General features: G+C 38.3%; 1 long non-coding RNA gene across 1 annotated transcript in view; it reads right to left on the reverse strand.

The window, feature by feature from the left end:
- Positions 1 to 6,375: 6,375 nt before the first annotated feature.
- Positions 6,376 to 13,363, reverse strand: part of LOC117075659 — a 40,408-nt gene continuing 33,420 nt past the window's right edge. Inside the window, exons 2-3 of the long non-coding RNA XR_004434077.1 lie at positions 10,593 to 12,649; positions 6,376 to 8,767 (exon numbers count right to left, since the gene is read on the reverse strand). This is a non-coding gene — a long non-coding RNA (uncharacterized LOC117075659). The remainder of the gene's footprint in view (positions 8,768 to 10,592; positions 12,650 to 13,363) is intronic.

Consider the following 13,363-nt stretch of genomic DNA (forward strand, 5'->3'; position numbering starts at 1 on the left):
ATGATTATCTAACCTATTAATAATGCAAAACTGGGAAAGACAACCTTAGAGATGACAGAAGCAAGATAAAGAAGATCTCAAGGTACGCAATAATATTCCAGATGATGAAGTAAACTTTAATAGGAATGCATTAAAGGTCAGCATTTAAATGTTTCAAATGTTTGAGTACAGTATGGGAGAGATCTGACTTGATCACAGTTCATAGAAAGAAGGCCTTGTGATTTTAAGAACCATAAAAATGAATATTGCCATGAGAAATCAAAATAGCTATGATGAGCCCAGGTTGCACTCCTAGTAATTTAACCTTCAAGTCTTCTGAGGCCACAGTCTCTGAGCACTACACATCCACCAGACCATACTGGGGGCCTGGGTGTCTAATTCAGAGTACCACTCCTTAAGAAAGATGCTGACAAAATAGAGGGTGTCCAGAGAAAAGCAATAGCTCCTATTAGGAGCTGTTGAAGGAAAAGGACATATTTTGTCTGGAGAAGAGGCACCTATGAAACAATGTGATAACTGAATGACTAATGCACAGGGAAAGGAATTTACTTGTTACTCTGTGCTATACTAAAAGCTAAAAGTACAACTCATAGGTAGGCAGTTACCAGATTATTAGCTCTAGAAGAACCAAGAATGTCTATGTCTTGTTCACCATTAGTGCTTCAGCACTTTTAACATAGAAACCAGTAGATACTACGGGATCAGTAAATCCCTACTGAATGAACATATAACAATTTAAAGGAGAGCTTGACTCAGAGTCTAACAGTCTTGTGTTCAAGTCCAGGTATTCTACCTAGGAATTGTGAAACCTTGAACAACTATATGTAGCCTCTCAGAGCAGGTTTACAAATGCTCAGATAGTATTATTTCAAGTTATTCATATCATTTTATGACTATCAGTCAATACTGATCATATGAAATCTCTTAAAATAAATATAGTAAAATGCTATATAAATGGTATATAGTAATAATAAGAGTGGGAGGCTGGGGGAGGGATAGCATTAGGAGAAATATCTAATGTAAATGACAAGCTGATGGGTGCAGCAAACCAACATGGCACATGTATACCTATGTAACAAACCTGCACGTTGTACACATGTACCCTAGAACTTAAAGTATAATAATAATAAAAAAGATACAACCATATTAAGTTGATTGTAAAAAGGACTTTCCAGTTAAATATTTTCAATAATGCAATAGATCACCTTCTGAATCCACTAGCTATTAATCACTGGAAGTATTCAAGCAAAGGTTGGAGGACATCTGTGAACAATATGGTAGAAGTCAAGTTTTGCCTTATATGAGACATAGAACTTGATGGCCATTAAGGTGCCCTACAATGCTAATATTCTGTTATCAGGGTCAGCACTATCCATTGTTTCTAATCCCTTCATTATCCACATCAAAATTATAATCATCTTCTGATGCTGCTGCATCAGTTGGTATCTCAGTCAAGCTCTGAGATACTTCAGGCATACTTCTTTCCACTTATTTAACAACTACTGAATGCATAGTAACTCCAAAACTTTCAGGACTTCCAATTACTCAATTTATTAGGAGCCTCCCTGAAGCAGAGATAATTCTTAACCTTTTTTCTTGGGCGGCCTAACACATCTTAGGGAAGTGACATTTTTAACAGTAACTGTGGCTCATTATGGAAGCAATTCTTTGTTATTTTTTTATTTTTTGTTTTTATGCTTGCAAGAATATGGCAGCAATTCTTACCCAGATGAAAGGAATAATTTTTTTTTGGCAGGGCATTATCAGAATGGGGTAGAAAAAGTGAAAAATCATTTCAGTAGATTTTATGATGTCAAATACTTCCCCACTAAGCTAGACATAGTCAAAGGATCTACATCTATGACTCCATTTGCCTTTATGTAACAGAAACCTTTCACAGTGGCTTAATTAAATATAGGTCTAAGGGTACACAGTTCAAGGCTGGACCAACTACCAGAGAGAAACATCAAGGACTGAGATTGATTTCAGATCCAGTTTTATCATCCTTTATATGTAACGAACTCTCATGATTCTAAGACAGCTTTGTCGTCAAACAGTACATCTGCACTTCAGTCAGCAAAGCAAGGAAAAAAGTGAAGTGCAAGAAGTCAAAGTCAGCAGAGTTTGTCTCCTTTTAAATAACCTTCTAAGAAGTCACAGGTAGTGATTTCCACTCATATCTCATTGAAAAAGTAGGAGATTAAGTATTTTAGCTGAATACATGGTGGCCTCCCTATAAATTAGGATTCTGTTTATAACAAAAAAGGAAGAGTGGATGATGAGTAGGCAGGCAATTAGCCGCATCTGTCACAATTTCCTAATTCAGTTCAATTCATAGAATGTTTATTGAGAGACTATTATGCTGACACCTTTCTAGTACTGAAATATGCAGATGAAGACATGGACACAGTTCCTATATCAGAATGGAAAAGATCTGTGTGGTGTTAGTAAAGAACTTTCACATAGTTCAACTCAGAAGAGTTGAACTTTGTGACTCAGAATGGTCACCAGAATATGTGCCATTTATTTTTCTGCAATCAGGAAATAAAATATATTTGAGTAAGTTGACAAAAGTGTGAGATTTTCTGGAAAGTAAACTACAGGAAAGATCATTATCTGGCAAGAATCTTGCTTAACGATGAATTTATTGTGATCTTTTGGAATTTTGAAAAAAAAATGCTGTCTTATTAAGAGTAAAACTTCTATTTAGTAAAACATGAAAACAAGATATGAGAGATTTATTGAATTTTAATATCACACTAAATGATTACATAAAATAATAACAGGAAGAAGACTGCCAATATGAAAATTATTACTCCCTTCCCTTTTCTAAATTTATTTAATGGAATTCAGAATTTGATTATTTATGCTTTTACTATCCCAGGTGCTTAAATTTGGCATTTCAGGTGGACAGAGGTGCCTTTGTGTATTCCAGTTCTCCTGTTTGGGATGACCTTCCCTCTTTGCAAATCTGTCTCTGGCCTTCTTAAAAAGCATTTTGCCTTGTATTTGTTCTACTACTTACTATGTCCAGCTGGGGCTTTATTTTCTCGACATATTTAACCTCTTTAAGTAGAGAAGCCTTGCTCATTTTTACATATTACCTGATCTGATGCTCTGTCTGCCCCAAGTGCCTTTGAAGTTATATGAAATAAATAAACATGTTTTTGAGGCAATAATTAAGTACATTTCTTTCAGTTACTAATAACACTTCTCTGTTGTTTTTTGTTTGCTTGCTTTTTGTTTTGAGACAAAGTCTTGCCCTGTCACCCAGGCTAGAACGCGGTGGCATGATCATGGCTCACTGCAGCCTCGATCTTCTGGGCGTAAGCAATCCTCCCACCTCAGCCTCCTAAGAAGCTTTAGGACTATAGGCACAGGCCACCCTGCCCAGCTTATTTTTATGTGTGCGTGTACAGACAGAGTCTTGCCATGTTACCCAGACTGGTCTCAAATTCCCATCCCAAGAGATCCTCCCACATCAGCCTCTCAAAGCACTGGGATTACAGGCATGAGCCACTGTGCCCAGCCTCTCATTTGTGTAACACTTTGTCTAAAGCAAGCTTTTCAATCGGTGGCCCAGAACAGCTTGGAATGTGGCCCAACACAAATTTGTAAACTTTCTTAAAACATTTTGACATGTTTTGGCAATTTTTTAAAGCTCATCAGCTATCATTAGTGTCAGTGTATTTTATATGTGGCTTAAGACAATTCTTCTTCTTCCAATGTGGCCCAGGGAAGCCAAAAGATTGGACACCCTTGATCTAAAGAGTTGTACAAATGTGTCCAGAATTGGTTCCTTCCAGTAGATTCTTGGTCTCACTGACCTCAAGAATGAAGCCATGGACTCTCACGGTGAATGTTACAGTTCTTAAAGATGGTGTGTCCGGAGTTTCTTCTTTCTGGTGGGTTCGTGGTCTTGCTGACTTCAGGAGTGAAGCTGCAGACCTTCATGGTGAGTGTTACAGCTCTTAAAGGTGGCGCGTCCGGAGTTGTTTTCTCCTCCTGGTGGGTTTGTGATCTCGTTGGCTTCAGGAGTGAAGCTGCAGACCTTTGTGGTGAGTGTTACAGCTCATAAAGGTAATGCGGACCCAAAGAGTAAGCAGCAGCAAGATTTATTGCAAAGAGCAAAAGAACAAAACTTCCACAGGCGGAAGCAGACCCAAGGAGGTTGCTGCTGCTGGCTAGTGGGACCAGCTTTTATTCCCTTATTTGGCCCCACCCACGTCCTGCTGATTGGTCCATTTTACAGAGTGCTGATTGGCCTGTTTTTACAGAGTGTTGATTGGTACATTTACAAACCTTTAGCTAGACACAGAGCACTGATTGTTGTGTTTTTACAGAGTGCTGATTGGTGCATTTACAAACCTTTAGCTAGACACAGAGCACTGATTGTTGTGTTTTTACAGAGTGCTGATTGGTGCATTTACAAACCTTTACCTAGACAAAGAACACTGATTGGCGTGTTTACAATCCTTTAGCTAGACAGAAAAGTTCTCCAAGTCCCCACCCCATCCAGAAGCCCAGCTGGCTTCACCTCTCACAAAGTGCCTCAGGATTATGGCCTGTGAGCCTCACAGAAACCCTATGTGAGAGGTAATGTGGGTGTTTTTATCTTCACAGTGTTGATCAGGAAACAGAGGCCCAGAGAAATGTGGTTACTTGAGCAAGCTCACACAGATAGTAGCAAGAATTGGATCTTTACCCCGGCTCGTCCCATTCTCACTTCTCTACTTGGTGCACTATGCCAAGTCACCTCAGTGTTTGTGGGAGAGATTCACCTTCCCTTCAAGTGTTAATGCTGTCACTTAGAGAACCCAGATGCCCATGAGGTCTCATTCCAATCTGACACTTTGAATATGACAATGACCCAGGAGACTGCATCCACTTCTCCTCAACTTGATGACTATAAGCTTCTTATCACAATTTTCAGGGCCATTTCTGAATATTAAGTACTGGGACATCTTACAATGAGCATTCAGAATCTGCTGTAGGAGTCCAAGAAGGAAAGGGATGAGTAGATAATATGGAAACACCTTGTCCAAATTCACTCTAGGGCCCTGACTAAGACGGTAACTCCAAAAAGGGAATTCCCTGTGCCCCTTGTTGGTGCTTAGAAGGAACATTAATGGAGCCTGATATGGTCTGGCTCTGTGTCCCCACCCAAATCTCATCTTAAATTGTAATCGTAATTGTACTCCCCACGTGTTGGGGGAGGGAACTTGTGGGAGGTGATTAGATCATGGGAGTGGTCCCCCCATGCTGTTCTCATGATACTGAGTTCTTACAAGATCTGATGGTTTTATAAGGAGCTTTTACCCCCTTCACTCTGCACTTCTCCTTCCTGCCATGATGCGAAGAAGGACGTGTTTGCTTTCCCTTCTGCCGTGATTGTAGTTTCCTGAGGCCTCCCCAGCCCTGCGGAACTGTGAGTCAATTAAGCATCTTTTCTTTATAAATTACCCAGTTTCAGGTATTTCTTCATAGCGGTGTGAAAATGGACTGATACAGAGCCCCCGAGTACCAAAATATTCCTCCTCTTCATGTTCTTGTGGCTGCCTTCAGTCAGTCTAAGTGAAATATCCTTGGAAAACAGCCCTATACGCCCATCCTACCATACTTCCTAGCCCCAAATGGATTCAACTCTGTAACTCATTTGCAACACAAAAAAACTGAGGAGGTAAAAAGTATTCAGGCCCCTCCCATTCTAAAAGGATTGCAAAACATCTGTTTACATTTTTGAGAGGAGACTTGGACATTTCATGAGCTTTTGGTAGATAAGGAACAAGTAAATACATGAGGAAGAAAAGGAGCAAATAACATGATAGAAAATTACTCTAAACAAATGTGTTATATTTATTTATAAATGACTCATGTAATTTGGGAATTATCTCATAATGTACAATGCTCAGAGTTTGGGATGTCAAACAAAGAAATACTTTTCCCATTTGACTATAACACAAACATGATTACTTTTTAGTTATATGTTAAATTAAAGTTACAATTTTCATAAGCAACACATAAGATTTCCTTTTGGAACCTAGAAGCCTTTCAAGAATTGTAGGTCAGCATTGTACTATTAAACTGTTTAAGACATTTTGACATTTGTAGGGTACCATTCAGAAAGCAGAAGTAGGCCGGACACAGTGGCTCATGCCTGTAATCCTAGTACTTTGGGGGGCTGAAGCAGGCAGATCACTTGAGGTCAGGAGTTCAAGACCAGCCTGGTGAAACCCTGTCTCTAATATACACACAGACACACAGACACACACACAATTAGCTGAGCATGGTGGTGTGCACCTGTAGTACCAGTTAGTCAGGTGACTGAGTCACGAGAATCACTTGAACCTGAGAGGCGGAGGGCGCAGTGAGCCGAATTCATGCCACTGCACTCCAGCCTGAGTGACAGAGTAAAGCACTGTCTCAAAAAAAAGAAAATAGAAGTAGTCAGAAGTAAAGAAACCTAGGTTCTTATCTCTATTCTGTAAATAAAAGGGTAATCTGAGGTAAAACTCTTCACTTTTAGGGTCTAAGTTTTCTCACCTGCAAAGCAGAAGAAGGCAGGCTAGATGGTCACTAAAGTCCTTCCCTTGCATCAGTATGATTTCTGGGCTAATAATGAGTAACTGAAGAACCATTGACAAATTGGCCAAATATCTGTGAATCCAGGTATTATGACTCCAAGAAAACTAACACAGGTCTTCTAACAAAACATCTGTTCTTAGTAGGAGCTTCATGGAAATCTTATTTCATGTCTTCAGGTCATTGCTATTTGCTTTTTTATGCTGTAGACAGACTTTCTGTTGTTGGCTGCAGGCTCTAGCCTCTTGAGTTGGACAAGAAAATGACAAGCCTATTTCAGAACCTCCCCCTCCTCCGTCTATTAAAAGAAAGAGACGGGGTGTTGTTAGGAGCCTACAATAAAGAATATGGATGGTGTGAAATAAATAGTCATTAAAGAATGATGCAGTGTCACCAGAAGATACCAGGAGGCTAACGGAGATAAGATTTGGACAGCAGTGGAGTGGGAAAATGTTTTGGAAGTGGCCACAAGAAGAAGGATTCCTAATCTGACTTCCAAGCTCTGTGGCATGTAGGGTCACCATTTGACAAGTCTCAGATACAATGTTATTTACCAATCCAGCCTTCCATTAGGATAAAAAGATAAGGGCTTAAAGAAGGTAGACAGTATCAGGGATTTTGCAGATGATTCTAGAGGGCACAATGAAAGTCTTGAGAGACACAGGATTAGCTCAGAATAAGGAATGTGTAGAGATATATTGATAATGAGTCCAGAAGTTTAGACTTATTGAGAGACATGTGAAGAAAGATGGGATTAGTCCTGATCATCTGTTAGAGATTGATCTGAGACCAGATCACCATCTTCTGGGTATGGCTTCATAGGCAAATTCACAGGCAATTTGCAGTGGTAAGACCAGCAGTGGAGGGTGATTTTTCCAGGAGCTCACTGAGCTTTGGAAGAAGAGCAGAAGGAGGGGGATAGTCTTAACAGAAATAATAGGAACTCAGTAAGCTCCTCTTACATCCTATAGTAGAACCTGCTCCAAAAAGCCAGTAAGATAGACTTATTAGGGTACAAACAAATTGTTATGATATAAACACGATGTCCTGACAAAGAAAAATGTCCCAGTTAATTTTGCCATTATATCCAATTTAAACATTGGGTGTTCAAAGATTAACTGAATTATAGAAAGATGTTATAAAGATATCTCACATTAGTAATATGCTTCATAATTTTAAAAATTATGTAATATAGTTTATCTTATGTGAGCCTTTTAACAATCCTACGAAATATGCCAGGTGAGTATTTTTTTTAGTCATCATTAAAAGGATGAGGAAACTGAGGGTCAGAAAGGTTAACTGACCTACTTGAAGGCACACAGCTATGTAATAAGAAAACTAGGACTAGAAGTTAAGTTTCCTGATTCTACGTCGAGTGTTCTTTCCATTCTAGCACACTGACTACTTTCAAAACAGTCTCAACTCAGCTCAACCCCAGACCTTTTTGAATCTTCCTGTACTGGTGGTTGTCCAGGAAAGCTTTGTACTTAACTTAGGCATCGTTATTTCCTTTGATATGGTATCATCAATGTAAACTATTTTTACCAGTTTTTCCTCTGAATTTATAAAAACCAAATTTCCATTCCCAAATCATACTTAAAATTCATTGCCCTGTTAAGCAAATATATCTGCAAAAAAAGTAATGTTGTGAAGTAAGCCAACTAGATTCAAAAATTCCCTGCTATCTATCTCCGTATATTTTTGTTGGCTCAGAACCTAAGCTGTGGAAATTCCAAGACTTCCATATAAAAAATTCTAAAAGCTTGCTTGCAATTTGCCACATTACAGTTAAAATGGGACTTAAGGAAAATATCCTGTTTTTGAAGCCTTTGTGCCAGGATAAATAGGATAAATACTAAGTGATTAAAATGCTCAAAAAGGAAATTGTAACAGAAGTATTGCGTTGTACTTATGGACATTACAAATATTTTCTAAAGTTTCCCCAGGCAGGCTTTTTAAAATCCCAAAGAAAAATAAATAAATAAGAAGTGCTGAATGTTAACATGTAAAGTAGACAGTTTAACTTAAAAGATTTCCCCATTTGACAGATTCAGACATCTACCACTCAGGGGGTTCTATTGTCTTCTCCATCCCAGGGCTGAGGTTATCTTTGTTTGAGATGACAATGATCTTCACAAGTCAGCAGGTACCACACAGCCTGACATTTTCCATATCTCTTGAGATTCTGCAGGAGAAATGACGGAGTCTAGTTATTTGGTTTTCTTCTCAGTGCTGCTCTCAAGTGTTTTCCAAGAATAACCACTGCACCTTTTTTTCAGATTAGCAAACTGGACAAAAGCTGAGAAATAATTGCACCATGTAACTCATCTTCCAAGCAGTGAATCCAGAAAGACTATCATTAAGTCTGCTGGGTAAAAGTCCAAGGCTGTAATTGAGATGTTTGTGTAGGAAGGGATCTGAAAAATCACCGTTTTGTAAGTTCAACCACAGAGTGGTAATCAGGTGTGAGTACTGTCATCAATGACTTCTGGTTAATAATAGTGTGCTGCCTTTTGGAAATGTTCTTGATCCAAAGAATTAGAAAATGAGGGCAATGGGGGTGTCACATTCTAGGGTCTCATTGTAGTTTGTTTATTTCCTCTAGGTTTAATAGGCCAATAGTTTTTGAACTGGGCAATAACTTGGCCTTTGTCTAGTCCATCTAAACCCAGGGTAGTTACCATGTTCCCAAATATGTGAAGCTGTTGCAGCTTTAGCCCAGGCCTCTGGCCTATAATTAGCTCACTGTTTTTCCAGTAAACTAATATACTCTCCTACTTTTTGAAAAATAAAAATATCATGGCAATTGAGGGAACCTACAAGAATTTTTTTTTTCTAAAATCCTAATCTGTCCTCTCAGTTAAGTCAGTTTCCTAATACTTGTTTTACAAAATCTGTAAAGACATTTGCTCAAGTAGCTGGTGACATTGCCATTGTCTGTAAGGCTGATTGTCCTGAAAGTCACAGGATGAGGTGGAGGGCGGATGTATCAAAAATCAATGGGGGAAGGGATCAGCATCTTTTAGGTAAAAGCTTACAGTTTTGAAAATCTCCCACTTCCCAAACACACGTACTTTAAGAAGAGTTTTTTTCTTCTCCCTTTTCCTAAGTTAAGATCAACCATTGCTCTTTATAAAACTAGTTTCCATCCTAATTAACAGGACGCATTCTCCTTTGTAAGCAAATTCTTTGATTCAGCATCAAAGTTCAAGGCTCTTGTAAAAGACAGAAATGTCTGTATGAGAATGTCTGGAATGACTGTATCAGGTTTTCTCAAGGACCGAGAACCTTGTGTTGATAAGAGAGATACCACAATGTGGCCCTGAGGCTGCTGTGTGACAGTATCAGAAGAATGTAGGGGTTTTATCTGGAATACATTAAAAACAAACAAAACAAAGCTTATATGATGATTGTGTGAACTACAAAATATGATTGTTTTAGTACTCATATTGATTATCATTGAGTGTTTCTCAAATATTTTTGAGGAATCATCATAAAGTGCCTTTACCTCATTTTCTTTTCCCAGCAGATTTAAACCTCGTCTCTCTCCCCTTTCACAAGCCCATAGTCATTTTTTCAGGCCTCCATATGTCAAACATACAAGAGATATGAATTAAAAAGCTTTATTGCCCTTGCTGTAGTGGACCTGCAGGAGCCAGTCATCTTGGAAATTTACCTCTATGACCTGTGCCAATAGGTTGCAGGCATTTGCTTGTCCTTGATTTCAATGCAGAGGTACTATTTCTAGTTCACCAGAAAACAGTTAAATGAGGCCACCAGAGTTGCTGTCAGCCAACAGGGAACTTGCATCTCCCACATCATTAGCTTAGCTCTGTAAGTAGCTACTTATACCATATTCCCAAAGGTGAATGCTAGCCCCCGGGGAAAACAATGTAATTAATCTAATCTCAATATTTTTCAATTTCAGGGTAAGACAAGTTTGTGGAGACAATGTGATGTGGTACAAAGAACAGTGAAGAATGCTGTAGTCAGAAAAGCAAAGTATATACCTAGGATCCACTCTGTATTCACTGAGTGACTGTAGGTATCTCACTTAATGTGTGACCCTTCAGTTCATTCACTTGCAAAATGTGACAATAATAATGCCAGCCTCACATATATTTCACCTATAAGAAAAAGTGGAACAAAAACTAGAATAGTTTAAGTGTATTTTAACCTTATTACCAGCAATTTTGCTCTTGCACGTAGAGTTCAAAGTGATTGTCACACAGTTCCTTAAAGGTCATGTACATGTATATTGGTTTCAGCATCATTTGGGGTGCGATAACTAGAGGTAATATTGATCAACATCACTAGGAGAGTATGTAGGTAAAATGCATACATTGTGTAGTGGTTAGAGGCAAGGGATTATAAGCACACACAGCAACATGAATGTTTCTTAAAATATGGTCCAGAGGAAAGTAAAACCTAAAGTGGATTGAATTTATGGTCCAGAGGAAAGTAAAACCTAAAATGGATTGAATTTTATGATGTGATATTATTTATGTAAATTTGATGTACACACAAATATGCATTTTGCAAGAACCCATGCAAACAAAAGGTATACATTTAATACATTAGAAGGGTTACCTTTGGGAAGGTGGAATGGGAATGAGGAATGGAAATAAAATGGAAAAAATTTTAAAAAATAAAGTCTTGCTGTAGCCAGTGATGATAATGACCCATGAATTGAATCATGAACTCAATTATCTGCACCTCATGTCCAGAGGGAAAAAGAATTATAATATAAAAAGTATTTGTTAAGATAATTGTTGCCTCTCACTCCAAATTCTTCAGCTCTTTCAATGCTTCATTGAAGGATTTGCCTTCCTCTGATCCTTAATCAACTATTGTATTTCTTCTAGTAGAGAAACTGATATGAATAATTAATTTGCATTATGTTATTTTGAATCCCACTATCTTATTTACTCTATCTTTTATTATTAGATAAAAAGAAATGCTTAAAATAAAAGACTCCCCCTTCATGGTGGAATGTAAGGCCAAGGCAAATGGGTGGACTATTTGGAAGAATGGAGGGTACTCCACTGGAGCCAGGTCAAAGGCATCAAACATCCTCAGAGGTCAGTGACAGTGGATTGAAAATTTGGATAGGATCTCACATAATTAAACAAAGAAGATCACAAGTGGTTGATTATTTTCTTATCTTCTTGAAAATCGGCTTCCGTTAGAGGGTTTCGGGCCAAGGTGATCCCCCTATTGCTCTTCCTCAGTACATATGAGGAATATGTCTGCCCTAATCAGTAAATATGTCTAATCTATTAACTCCTATGAGATTTTATGAGTGGGACAATCAAAGGAGAGATGAGGTAGAGTCGGAAGACTTCAATAACCAGGATTAAGGGGGTACAAATAAAAGACTGATGAAGGTGAAATACAGCTTGCTGGATGCATTGCCCAGTTAAGTCTTTCACACCAGGCACCATCCCACTTTCTAGCCATCTGATTTCCCTCCACCAAGGAAGTTAAGGAGTTACAGTGAGAGGCCCTCTTTTAGCTATTAACAAAAGGGCAGGTGTTTGTAGGTGTACTGTGGAGGAGGCTTCTGACGTTTCTTATTCCGTGGATTATGTTTAACTTGTCACCCTGTCATCTTTCTTTTGTGTTTTGTGCATTCCCCCTTTAACATTTTCACCTTGCTCTACTGAATTCTTTGTTCTATGAGATGTTAAGGGTCATCAAGACTTCATAGCCATTGTCAAGACACTGTCATTTTGTCAGGAAAATCAGTCACTGCAATTGTCCCCTTCTGCCTGGTAACTTCTTTGTGAAGTTTAAAGTGTTGCAGACACTCTTCTTGTTCTTTGCTCCATCTTGATTACTCAGTCTCTTGGATCATCTAAGGCAATGAAGGAGTATAGTACCTGGCCTTCCCACAAGAGGTTTATCTTCCAAAAAGTAGTTTACAATAAGAGCACTAACAAACAACAGCATTATCAGCTCTTGTTCTTTTCCTTGTTTATTTGATTTAGGAGCATTTTTGCAGTAATTATTTGGCCAGCGTGCTCTGTTACTTCCAAGAAGGATCCACATACTGAATTGTCAGGTGCTGAAAAAATAAATAATTTTAAAACATTATTTCTTGTATACTGAATTAGTGACTGAACTGCAGTTATTTATAGGAGTTTAAGTTCTATTGTGATGTCCAAATAAGAATAAAATTTAGTCTATATCATTTGCCGGGATTTCCTGTGTCTTAGTATTGCAGTATTGCAGGGCCCTGGAATATTTATCTCAGAGACACACAGAAAAGTGTTGGCCAGGCTGGATGCTACCAGTTGCTCTAACCAGGCACAAGTCAGCATTACAAGAAGGATGTTTTTTCCTTTGAGTTTCTAAGGAAACATTGCTGCAATTTATAAAGTCAAAGGAAGAAATGAGCAGATAAATTACGTTCCAAAATAATAAGAGCAGCTGTTAGTCATGGTATGGCCTTCCCTTCTCACCTTTAGAAACAATTGAGACAACCAGCTTTCCGTAAATGCATTCCTATTCTGGTATATGGGTCAAAAATAAACAATTCTTCAGAATCCTGTGTTTCAAAGTATAATCTTGCTTGACCCTTACCCCTCAGACAGATTTGTCAGAAAAGAACTGTGCCAAACAAATCTCCAGAAAAGCGAAGCGACGTAATCGAAAATGTCATTCATTTCTTTTATTATTTTCTTTATATCACTTTAATAATTTCTTACAATGAAATACAAAATCGACGTTTACAATGTTATTACAACTGCCATGACAGCAAGTATGTGGGCTGCTAGCT

This window comes from Trachypithecus francoisi, unplaced genomic scaffold, assembly GCF_009764315.1.
Source record: "Trachypithecus francoisi isolate TF-2019V2 unplaced genomic scaffold, Tfra_2.0 Lachesis_group5, whole genome shotgun sequence".
NCBI classification, from domain to species: domain Eukaryota; kingdom Metazoa; phylum Chordata; class Mammalia; order Primates; family Cercopithecidae; genus Trachypithecus; species Trachypithecus francoisi.